Genomic DNA, 11,308 nt, shown 5'->3' with positions numbered 1-11,308 from the left:
GAAGCTTCTACTAGAGAGTTACAGATATTGTTAACTCCAGAGAGAAGAGACAGTGAGAACAATTAATATAAGTCCATGATACAAATTGCCTTTATATTTCAGAGAAGTTAATTAATCATGAAATTCTGGGGATACTGAGCCAGGCTGTGCTGAGACTCAGAGCCCCCTGAACTCCTAACCAACACATGCTATGTGGGAAAGACAATTTCAAACCATTTCCTAAAGAACAAACTCCTATTTGTGCATATTTGCCCAACCAGACTTAAAATGAATTCTCAAGTCTTTGCAGACTTCACGCAGTTCATCAATTTCTCATGATTAGTCTGGGGAGATGTAGAGGAAGGCTCATGGTACTTTCATGTTTTCTCATTAAAAAACACCCATTGTTACATTAATAAGACAGAGCATCTCAACAGGACATACAGCTATGTGACATTTCAAGGCTTTTGAAGAAAATGCACAGAAAGGAAGTGAACCCCAGCAGCTACAGCCAGTAAAAAAAAACAAAACAAGAAAATGAGCTTTGGGTGTGGATAACAAAGAGGAGGGAATCAGGGAATGCATAAAAAAAGAGATGTAACAGAGAAGGGGAGTACGTTCTGCCTGGAAATCTCATCAGTATCAACAGACTCGAAAGAATGAATGATTTTGGGGGTCAAACCATTTTGACATGCCCACCTCACTGGGACCAGTATATGACACTGAAGAAACATTGCCCCTCTCCTCCCAGTGTATCACACTCTGTACTAAGATCCACTCTGAAAGGGCAAAAGGGACCAGAATTCCTATACATAATTACCATAAAGAAAATGCATCTCACTAGTTCTATAGGCATGACTCATCATGGCTTCATCCCTCTTTGTGTGACTACCCTTTCCTCCTTTCTAATACTGTTAATCTGATACCATTATGCCCTATGGAATAGGACAAGCACTCCTTCAGCAGGAGTGGCAGCTTTCTCCCACCAGACCGAGAGATGGAAGAATACCTGTAGGTATTGGCTACCTGGATAAACACTGATGGACCTGCTCTGAAACATAAGCAGCATTGGCAATAGAATAAATGCATGCTTTACAGACATACTTAGTAGTAGTGGAAGAAATTAATTCTAAAAGTTAGGTTTTTTTTTCCTTACTTTTCAAGACTGCTGTTCCATGAGTCCCACAGTTTAAGAAATTCTGGTTCAGCGTGTACCTGGCTTAATGCATTCCCTGCCACATAAAACCTGTTTCACCTTTATAATAAGAGCATCTCCCTTTAGGGAGAGAAAAGCACAACCCTTTTATCTACTCACTTCAATAGTTTTCTCTTATTCCTTTGTGCCTGAGAAGACATCCTTCCAACCAGCTTCTATACTATACTATTAAACCAACTTCACAGTCTGTTGAACTCTCCCCTGTATCCCCTCACACAGACCAAGCAATTCAACCCTTCTGGTCAAAGATGGAGAAAGCTTCACATATCCTGTATCTTCAACCAAAAGACTTCAGACCTTTTAGATATATTTGTATATTTTGGCTTAAAATTTTGAGGGAAGTACTTGTGTATTAAAAATAATAATATTAAAAATTGGGGAGCAGGGACTTAGTTTCTTTTTGACAGAGTACAATAGTCTCCCACAGACACTACGCAGTAGAACCAAGCTGTTACAATAACCTGACCAGTTCTTTGAAGTATCTTGGATTACCAATACGTATTTGTCACATGCAAGAATAGAATAAAGTGAATCTCACTGGTGGCGTCTTCAAACTGATGCTAATATTAGTAGGCAAATGCAAACAGTTAATTTCTGAGCTGGCATTTATTGACATTTCAAGATGATTAGGAATGTGCTGTGTGAAGTAATTGAACTCAAAAGACCCAGGGAGCTGTTCTGCCAAAGCACAGCGCTCACCTGCAGAAGCCTGGAAGGCAACTTAGCAGGAGAAGTTCTAGAAGAGTATTGCTGAATCAAAATTAAGTTGAAGGAAAATAAATCCCTGCTTATATTCCTGTATGACATTAAGAAGCAAAAGAGACGTTTTTAATATTAAAGTGCTTCAAGTTGACCCTTTGTTATTAAGCTGCAAATAAACTTTCACTAAGAGGTGCCACCAATCCAGTATTCTCTTCACAACAGAACTGCTGAGAGCCATTGAAGCAACAGTCTACATTCAGTACAACAAGCTGGACATTAAGATGTACAGTTAAGGAAGGAGTAGAATAACTTCCCTTGAATTAAATGTTAGGATTTGATTTCCAATTCAGTGATACCAAAGGTATCATGGCAGCATTCAGATGAATTGTGGGGAGTATTCACCAGTGTAAACAGTGCAAGAGTGCAAGGAATCAAAAACAGTAACAAGAATACAATGATCTGCCGTATCTCACAGGAGATCTAATGAGGAATGGGTGATCAGAGACTGCATGCTGAGAATTAGTGCTACCTGAAAGAAAAACTGCAGCGAAAACAGCTTTTCTGTTCCTGCCAACACAGGCCCCAGTGACCTGCAGTTTTAAAGGCAGTGGGTACTCTCAGTAACATTGAACCCCAGCACTTCAATACAGCAGGAATTTATCTCAACTGCAAGTAAGCTTAAAACAGAAAACGCACACTTGCTAGATACCCTCATCCAACAATTCTCACATTGTGTTAGTAAGCAGTAGTCAAAACTAATTGTACGGAGAAGTGCACAACCAGATATAAGGTCCCTTAAGTGATGAGAAATCTATCGTGACAGCTCTGTCCCAAGAGTGAGTTAGCGGCCCTTTTAAATATCTGGAAATCTATTTACAGCCTAAGTTTTTCCAATTTCCCTACAGGGGCTCATTAAAACTGCCCTACTACAAATCTTCTTCTGCGTACTAAGGGTGATTAAGTTACCTCAGGTCACCTAAAAGAGTGAATTTAAAGTCCACTTTTCATTCTGAGAGAATTAATGATGTTTTGGATTGCTTTTCTCTCTCATCCTAGCTGTATTAATCCTAACATACGACAAAGAAACCCAGTAACATGCTCACTAATGCTGCATAATGGCAGTGAAGAGCCAGAGCATGCGTTCAACCTGTTACCCTCAGCCTCTGGCCCTTCCTTGTCCTTTCTGAAGCTTTCTTAAGATAGAGCCTCAAACACATAAGCCAGATCTACCATTTTCACTTCTGAAAGTTGCTTTAATTTGGCATGTGTAAACGCACTTGGTTCATGAGGCTGCTCTTAAGTAACATACCTTCTTCATCTTTACCATTCCATCAATTTTTTATTGCCTGCAAATTCCTACATAATGACCTTGTGTTTGCTTCAAGCTACAAACAAAAACCATGCTAATCTTAAGAGGTACAGTCATTTCTTAGACTCAAAAATGTGTAAGCAAGCAGACTTGTACCCTTCTTGTACAAGAGAGCCAGCAGCAGAACACAGATCAATGTTCCTATTGATCCAAACAAGCCATGGTTCCACTAAAATATCAAACACAATACGGCAGGCTGGTCTCCACTTACCCCTTACAGCTCATGTTTGAGGTTTGTTTTTGTTGTTGTTGTTTGTTTTATTTTTAAAGAAGCTATTCCAGCCTCACAGTTCTTCCTTTGACTGAGGACATTGCCAAAAGTGATGCCTGATGGCTACAACCTCCAGTAGGCATTTACATTTACAACTGATTTTAATGCAAAGGGCCAAAGCTCTAAAGTTGTACGTTCTCTAGTACTTCCTAGGACCATAAGATATTCTAAATATAATAATCATTTTTACCATGGATTACATGCTGAAATAGCATTTATGTAAGTAGAGCCATCTCAAAATCACAAGTCTATAAAAAAAAAGGGGGGGGGGGGAAGACTGTTACTATTCCCATTGCATTTTTTTTTCCTTAAATAAATTCAACAAATCTTTTTGGCACACAATTCTGCATGAAAGTCAAAACTGGTGTTCTAAAAATCTGTGTATTTTTAAATAATAGGGAAATCCAAATAGGCATAAAGAATTTATTGTCTCTCTGCCATTATTTTAAGTGCACCTTGCCACCAGTTCTCCTTTTCAGATTATGTTCCACGATGCATGAAGAAGCCTGAAGTAGCAGATTGGAATGGGCTGATTATCCTTGATGCAAAGCCTCACTGACTTGCACTGCTGTAGTCTTGCATTTCCCTCCCAGTTTAAGTGACAGTTTCAAGCTTTTTGTCTTTTTCCTTACCTGCCTCTTAATTTGAATTCTCCAGTATCAAGGACTGCTTCAAGATATTCATATACAGGTGCAGATCCAATACACAGAATGAGGCACCATAATAGTTCATATGCCCCCTACCCTAAGCGCTCATTGGGTCAGACTGGCAATGACAAGGAGAGAGGGAAACTGGGATACAGTCTTGCAGGTCCTACAGCCTGAAGCTGCCTCTCCACCTCCCATGACAAAATAAACAGAAGGTTCCTCCTATTCTGTGCAAATAAAAGGCAGGGAATATCAGAAAAAAAGCGAGCCAAATTTCTTGCTGTGTTTCACTCCAGAGGTCACACTCTGACCTTTATTCTTGGCTTCAGCGGGGCTGCAAACTGCACAGGCATGAGAGAAAGAAGCAATTTTTAAATGTGACCCTTTTTTAATGTTCTTCTTTGTGGAAGAACAAAAAAATTAAATGAGCACAAGAATTTAAGTGTTTTTATACCCTAAAGTGAAAGTTAAAGAGCACAAACAAGGCTGAAGAGGAAAAGTGACATCAAAAATAGTTTGCTCGGTTATTTTTATTACAGAGTGCACCACTGCAAAGACAGAGAAGAGTCAAAGAAACCAGCTTCTCACACAACACTGCTCTGGGATTCCACATCCATCCCTCCAGTGCACTTAAAACTGTAATTGTGGAATAAATTATAACTCACGTCTTTATACATTTTTAATCAAGGGATGTTCTCTCCGCTGCTACTTCTCTCTTGCATTTTCCCGATGGTGGCTGGGAGATATAGTGGAGAAGTAATCCAACACGAGACACATCAGAAGAATAAGTCTGAGTTCAGTGGCTCCTTCAAGATAATCAGCACATCACACTTGCTAGAGACTAAGATCAGAGAACTAAAAAAAAACAACCCAAACAGTTGTTTTAAAGTGGTATATCACTCAGAAAAAGCTGTTTTGTGGAAACTGAAAGCCACTGGGAAAAACTTTCTCCTGTGGGTTTTGTTGCTGTGTCAAGGTTCAGCAAGTTACCAAGAATCTTCGTGATAAAACACAGAAAAGAAACCATAAGACACACCTGAAATTTCAGCTGCAAAAACTAAAACTGCACTTTTCAGTAAGGAAAACACAGCAATGCACTCAGTTTTAACAGTAAAAGGGTGAAAGACTGTTTACAACAAATGGCATTCAGCTTACGTCGTATTTTAACCCATTTAATTGTTAAAGCAAGCGAAATGCTTTGAGATTATTATGACAAAACAGCAAAAGCTTCACTAATATTTAGAGATTTCATTTTAATTACTCTTTATGTCCAGAGGTCTGAATTGAGTAATGAATACTGTTTAACACTCTGTGATCTGTGCTGGATTCAGTCCAATTTATATGCCATCATGAATTACTGTAACATTAATTTTCTGTGTATGACAAAGATAAAACAACATGCACTTTGCTGACTCATTTTCAAAATGAATTCATCTTATTTGTTGTCCCATTTAGAGGAAAAGTAAGGAAGGAAAGAGAATGCACGTCATGATGAGGTTATTCAAGTATTAATGCCACAATTAGGAAGAAAAAAATGTGGTCAAAATGTATTGTCTAATGCACGCATCTGTATGAGAGTAGACATGCAGCTATGAAACTTGAAAGGCTGGAGAGCCTGTTGCAATGCTAAAAAACTCTGTAAAGTCAGAGAAATCATCCATTCAGTGCAGAATCTGTGTTGCTGGCTGAGACCTGACCTGCAGACCACAGGCTCTACACACTGAATGTCTCAGCTGTAAAACTAAACTCTTTGCTAGAAAATGGAATTTCCAAATGCTGACCTGGATAAACAAGGAAGGACTAAAGGAAATTCTGATTACAAAAGAAAGGGAACTGAATTTTATGCCCCCTTAGCAAGGGGAGATGAAAGAGTGGACTACTAACTGGCTTATGAACCTTGCATGCAGTTTGTATGTTGTTTGGAGAACTGGCACTTCTACTGCTAATCCTAGATTGTAGCACAGATCCAACAGGATGCAAGATCTACAAGATGAGAGTTAAGAACATGATGGCAGGAGCAAAGAGCACTGGAGCTGTTTCTACTTTGTGTCTGACAGCGATTTCAGTTCTTTCCACTGCAGTAAAACCCTTCAGCATTCTGAACTGTAATATTCCTGTGTAGATATACAGCAAGTTACGAAGGTTTTCTCCAATGACAAGGTAACCCTCATTGAATCAAGTTGCCCTTACTGATTCCTCAAGCCAACTCCGACGTAATATTCAGGTCAGGCTTCTTAAGGAGAAGAGAAATCCTTCAGTCTGCTACCATTTCCATCACAAAACAACTTGAACCTCACACTGCCAATGAGAGTTAAACTAATTTAGAAATGTACTTAAACTTTTGAAGAATATTACTAAACTGCAGACATCTGTTTAGATCCTGGTGATCATGCATTAGCCCTGGTGTTTGCCACCATAGCACTGATGAACATTTTCATACATTGCAATCCTCATTCAAACTGCATTCTAAGAACTGAGAGTCAGATGGAACCAGATAAATTCAAATGGAACATTGTTCTCTAATATGAATTAATGATGATGACACATTGAAGTAAGGGAAAAAATAGTCCATGTTCAGCTGTTAGCTGCAAAATGATTGTGATGCTAACAGTTGGCTGATCTCTGTGCATAAGTGAAAATAAGAGTACGCTGGGAATACTTGTTATCACGTCTCAGAGTTTACTTCTATCATATATATTTACACACAAATTTATATTTCAGAAAAGCATATAACATGCCCAGACATACATAGTCTAGTATTTAAATTCTAGATTTCTGTGCAAGCCAACATATTTAGTGGGAAAAGATAAAATAACCTGCATAAACAAGAAATCCCTACCCTTTTTTTCAGTCTCACTAATTTGAAATCCAGACCGGAATGTCAAAGAAACCTCCCCAAGCTCAGGTAGCTGGTTTACATCCCTTTTCTGATACAAAAAAAGTAAAGTGAAACATAATGAGGAAAGTTGTCTCCACTTCTGACTGATGACGTAACTTTCATCACTGCTTATTTTATAAATCCTTTCCAGCAGTTTGAAACTCTGTTGAGCATCCAAGTAACCAGAATATGTAAAGAATTCTACAGCTAGGACAAGAAAGAGTTCGTAAACAGACATTACTTGTTTTTATTAAACCAACAGGTTCAGCAGTTGGAAAAACTGAATATGCTTTTGGGCATGCAAAGCCTTCTTGAAGTATGAAATACAAAAGCAGCCTACTTACGAACCACATAATAACAGAGAAAACCGAGAACCATGACAATTACAGCAAAACACAAGAACACAGAAGACGCTAAATTTTGCTATTTGAAATCAAGACTACACAAGATAAAGGCAGCCGCCAAGTTAAACATGACATTTGTTCCCTAAAAGATCACAGAGACGCTGCTATTAGACCTAGAGTTAAAAGCACGCGACTATAGCCCAGTGCATGTTCCACACTGTGCAAACATCCTACTCTCTGTTACTATCTGCTAAACTAGGGTATCAGCTTTCTACCTGTTCCACCAGAGCAGGCTCACACCAATTACATTAAGCTGCGTAAATCACTTGTAAGACTTCAAAGGAAAGAACTGTACAAAGGACTGTATAATGAACAACATTTGAAGGAAAGGCAGGAAGAACATGCAGTGTTAAGACCAAAGAAACCACAAGCATCCAGTATTCTGTTTTTTGTCTCAAGCTGGGGCTCTGAACAAAACCTTGGGAAAAAAAAAACAAATCACAGATGACATTTCATGAATGAGCTTGAAAACCATTTCATCTTGTTGAGATCACTGGGTCTTGCTGAAACTACAAGTTCTAAACCACTGCAGATAAGAAGAGAAGAAAACCATACATCTTGTTTAAGGAGCCCCTTCCATGGTGAACAATGTATTTGGCTATTTAGAGGGCACAGGGCTCAGACATTGAAAGCCAGTGTCAGCAGCAAACCTGATGTCTCATACACTAGTAAGATGGAATGCAATCACCCAGAGTTCCCAGCTTTTGAGGTAGGCAGTTTGGATCTGAGGCGGACAGTTTGGATCTGAGGTGAAGCTCATCCTTTGCTTTGTTTTCACTTGTCAGGAACAGAAAAGTTTCTAAGCAGCTTTAGAAAGCAACAAAACCCAACTAATAAAAACAACAAAACATAAAGAGGGCAAACAGCGTTCAAGAGATAACACACCAGTAGGAGGGCACCATGGAGGATACATACATATTTGTGTGCCTGCAACTCTGCAGCACTAGAGCTTCCTGTAATACTTGCTGTATGCCAGCATTTGGCTTACTGCTCATCATCATCACTTGAGACAACAGATACTAGTATTCTCAGGGGGCATTTAGCATCGTTGTTCAGTAGGGATGTTGCCTAAATATCATTCCATCCTTTGAGGAATTACATGTCAGAAGTAAGATACTTTAAAGAGCGGTATATTCTCTGCACGCAACTTGGACTGATTCAAGTCTTATAGCAGCTTGTGGCATCTTCTGGAAAGGCTTTGGGACCAGCTTGTGTTGAATAATGCTTAACTAGAGGAGCCAGGATTCTCAGATTACATTCTTAAGCTCTTTAAAAAATAAAAATAGCAAGAAAAGCACTGAAGAACTAACATTCCCACCAAGGAAACAGTTCAGAAGCATAGTCAGATATATAGAACTATATATCTTAAGACATAAAACTATGCTTCTATCCTATGCAACATGAAAGTTTATGTAAATCTTTCAGAGCATCATCCATTCAGTAGGATTCATTTATGGGCTGTGCGTGTATGACAGAATAGCTGCCCTTCTTCCTGCCAACTTACACAGTGAAATGGTGTTTACACCTCTGAAGGAAAACATCCTACACAATTTGCTACATCACAACCAACATGAATTAGGACAGGAGGTGCCAATTGCTACAGCAGCCAAATAAAAAACATTGTAGGAAACGTGAAAAAAGAAGCACATAAATGATCAAAACCACATTCCAGTCAGGACACTAAGATTAACAGAAAAAAATTCAAAACATATCTGGCATTAGTCACCAAACTTTAGCTTGAATCACCATTGGACCTCACATAGATTCCTGCAATGCATAATCTTAAGGCTTGCTCCCTAAGACAACCAGTTAACTGAGCCTCATAGAGCTGTTCCTAAAGCTGTAAGTAATTATATAAGATAAAATACATGGTAAATACTAACTTTTTAATTGCAATCAATGGAAAACAAGAAGGATTTTAAGTCAACATAAGCAAAACACTTACAGATCAACATATTTTAAAGGCATTAGGATAATTCTCACTAGATGCAATTATCCTCTGTAAGACAATTTGTTACACAGTCCTATCAACCATACTGACATCATCTCCCATTAGCTTAACATGACAGAACAGCCAGCTCTTATTTTGCCACTAGACTGCTCAGGTGATCTTTAAATGCAGCTTTCCAAAATGTAGTTTCCAACCACTAAACTTAATTCCAGTTTAACACAGATTTACATTTTCTTCTATGAAACAGTAAAGGGGAAAAATTTCCTACCACAAAATCATTTTAAATGTAATTGGAAGAATCACGGAATTGTAGGGGCTGAAATGGACCTCCAGAGATCATTGAGTCCAACCCAAAAAGAAAGGTGTCTTGCACCACCCCTAGAACACTGCTGGTCCATGGACAAATTACAACTAACAGGAGTAAGACTGAATACAAACCTAAGTGCTCGCAGGCTGACAGGAAAGCTCTGACACAAAGTCATAAGGCAAGGAGCCAGCCTTTATTTAATTTTAAGTTTAAAACGTATTGCCTTCCTATGATATTTCTAAGCAGGTGATGTCCATTCACTTGCCTCAACAGATTATCAGTTGGAAAGAATTTTTACTTGAAAAACACCTAACATACAAATGGATCCAAACAGCAGTGATGCAGACAAAGCACGTATTATGAGCAAGTAAATAACAGCTTTTCTTCTGGGAAGAAAACAAATTCTTGGTTCCTGGCAAGGAGGCAGACCACTGTTCCTAGCAACCAATTCTTCAGAACAATAACCTAAACTGATGAATCAGAATTTGTAATGACAGAAACAGAATTATACACAGCCCTCTACAAGGGTTTATAGGCAAAATTAAACATAACTACATTACCAGTAACATGACAAATGCAGCTAAGCTAGAAAACACATGATGAAAAATAGTAACTAAAGCAAATGGTAACCATGAAGATGGTTTAATCATTTAAAAAATGAATTCCATCCACCTGATTGCTCAAGTTACTTTTTTTCCCCAGTGATACTGAACTGAATTGACCATTCAACAATGTCAATGCCATTAACTGCTAATACAGAAAAAGGATTTTGTTTTTCACTTCAAATAAGAAACAACTGACAGCCACACCAGGGTTTCTATGGATTTTAACACAGGATAGAGTTCGTGGTTACTCACTAGGACTTTCTTCACTGTGGCTGGGCAAAATAACAGGTGGCACCAAGAGAAATGCAGCAGGTAGAACCTATTTCCTTTGTTCTTTCCTTAGCTAGAAAAAGAAAGATAGGAAAGTAACTACCAATGTCTCACTTTTCTCAGAAAGAAGGGGTACAGGATCTCCCTTAAACAGCCAACTGTTGTGAGAGTGGAGATGTAAATGGAGAAAAACATACAGGCATTTCTTTCATATTGACACAAATATAGGCATGCATATTATCAGATTAATAAATCAGCATCAGGTTTATTTAATTAAAGACATAACAAGATTCACTGGTTGAAAATCAAAGCTTGAAAAATCTAAACAAGGAAGAAGATTCAAATTTTAGATGAAGGCAATTAACTACTAGAATATTTTATTGAAATAGCATATTTTCCAACAACCCATTTTGATAGTTCTCTAAAAGACAAAGCTTCAACTAACTGTAATGTATTACACTTCACATTGTATTAGTGGGTAATATTTCACAATGCCTGTTACACACAGATATGAGCAGATATGCATAATGGTCTCTTCTGACCTTGAGCCATCAAAAGCTTTAACCCAAAGTAAGCATACTAAAGAACAAGAAAACAATTTATGGATCCTACTGACAACTTCATTTATGCTGATTAGCATCTTGCAGTCACTGAATGCCCTGAGTTGTAGGGGACCCACAATGATTACTGAGACCAACTGCTGGCTTCA

This window comes from Coturnix japonica, chromosome 3 (assembly GCF_054131305.1).
Source record: "Coturnix japonica strain WE chromosome 3, WE-NBRP24, whole genome shotgun sequence".
NCBI lineage: Eukaryota > Metazoa > Chordata > Aves > Galliformes > Phasianidae > Coturnix > Coturnix japonica.
The sequence above is the reverse complement of the archived record's forward strand: the minus strand, read 5'-3'. Positions refer to the sequence as shown.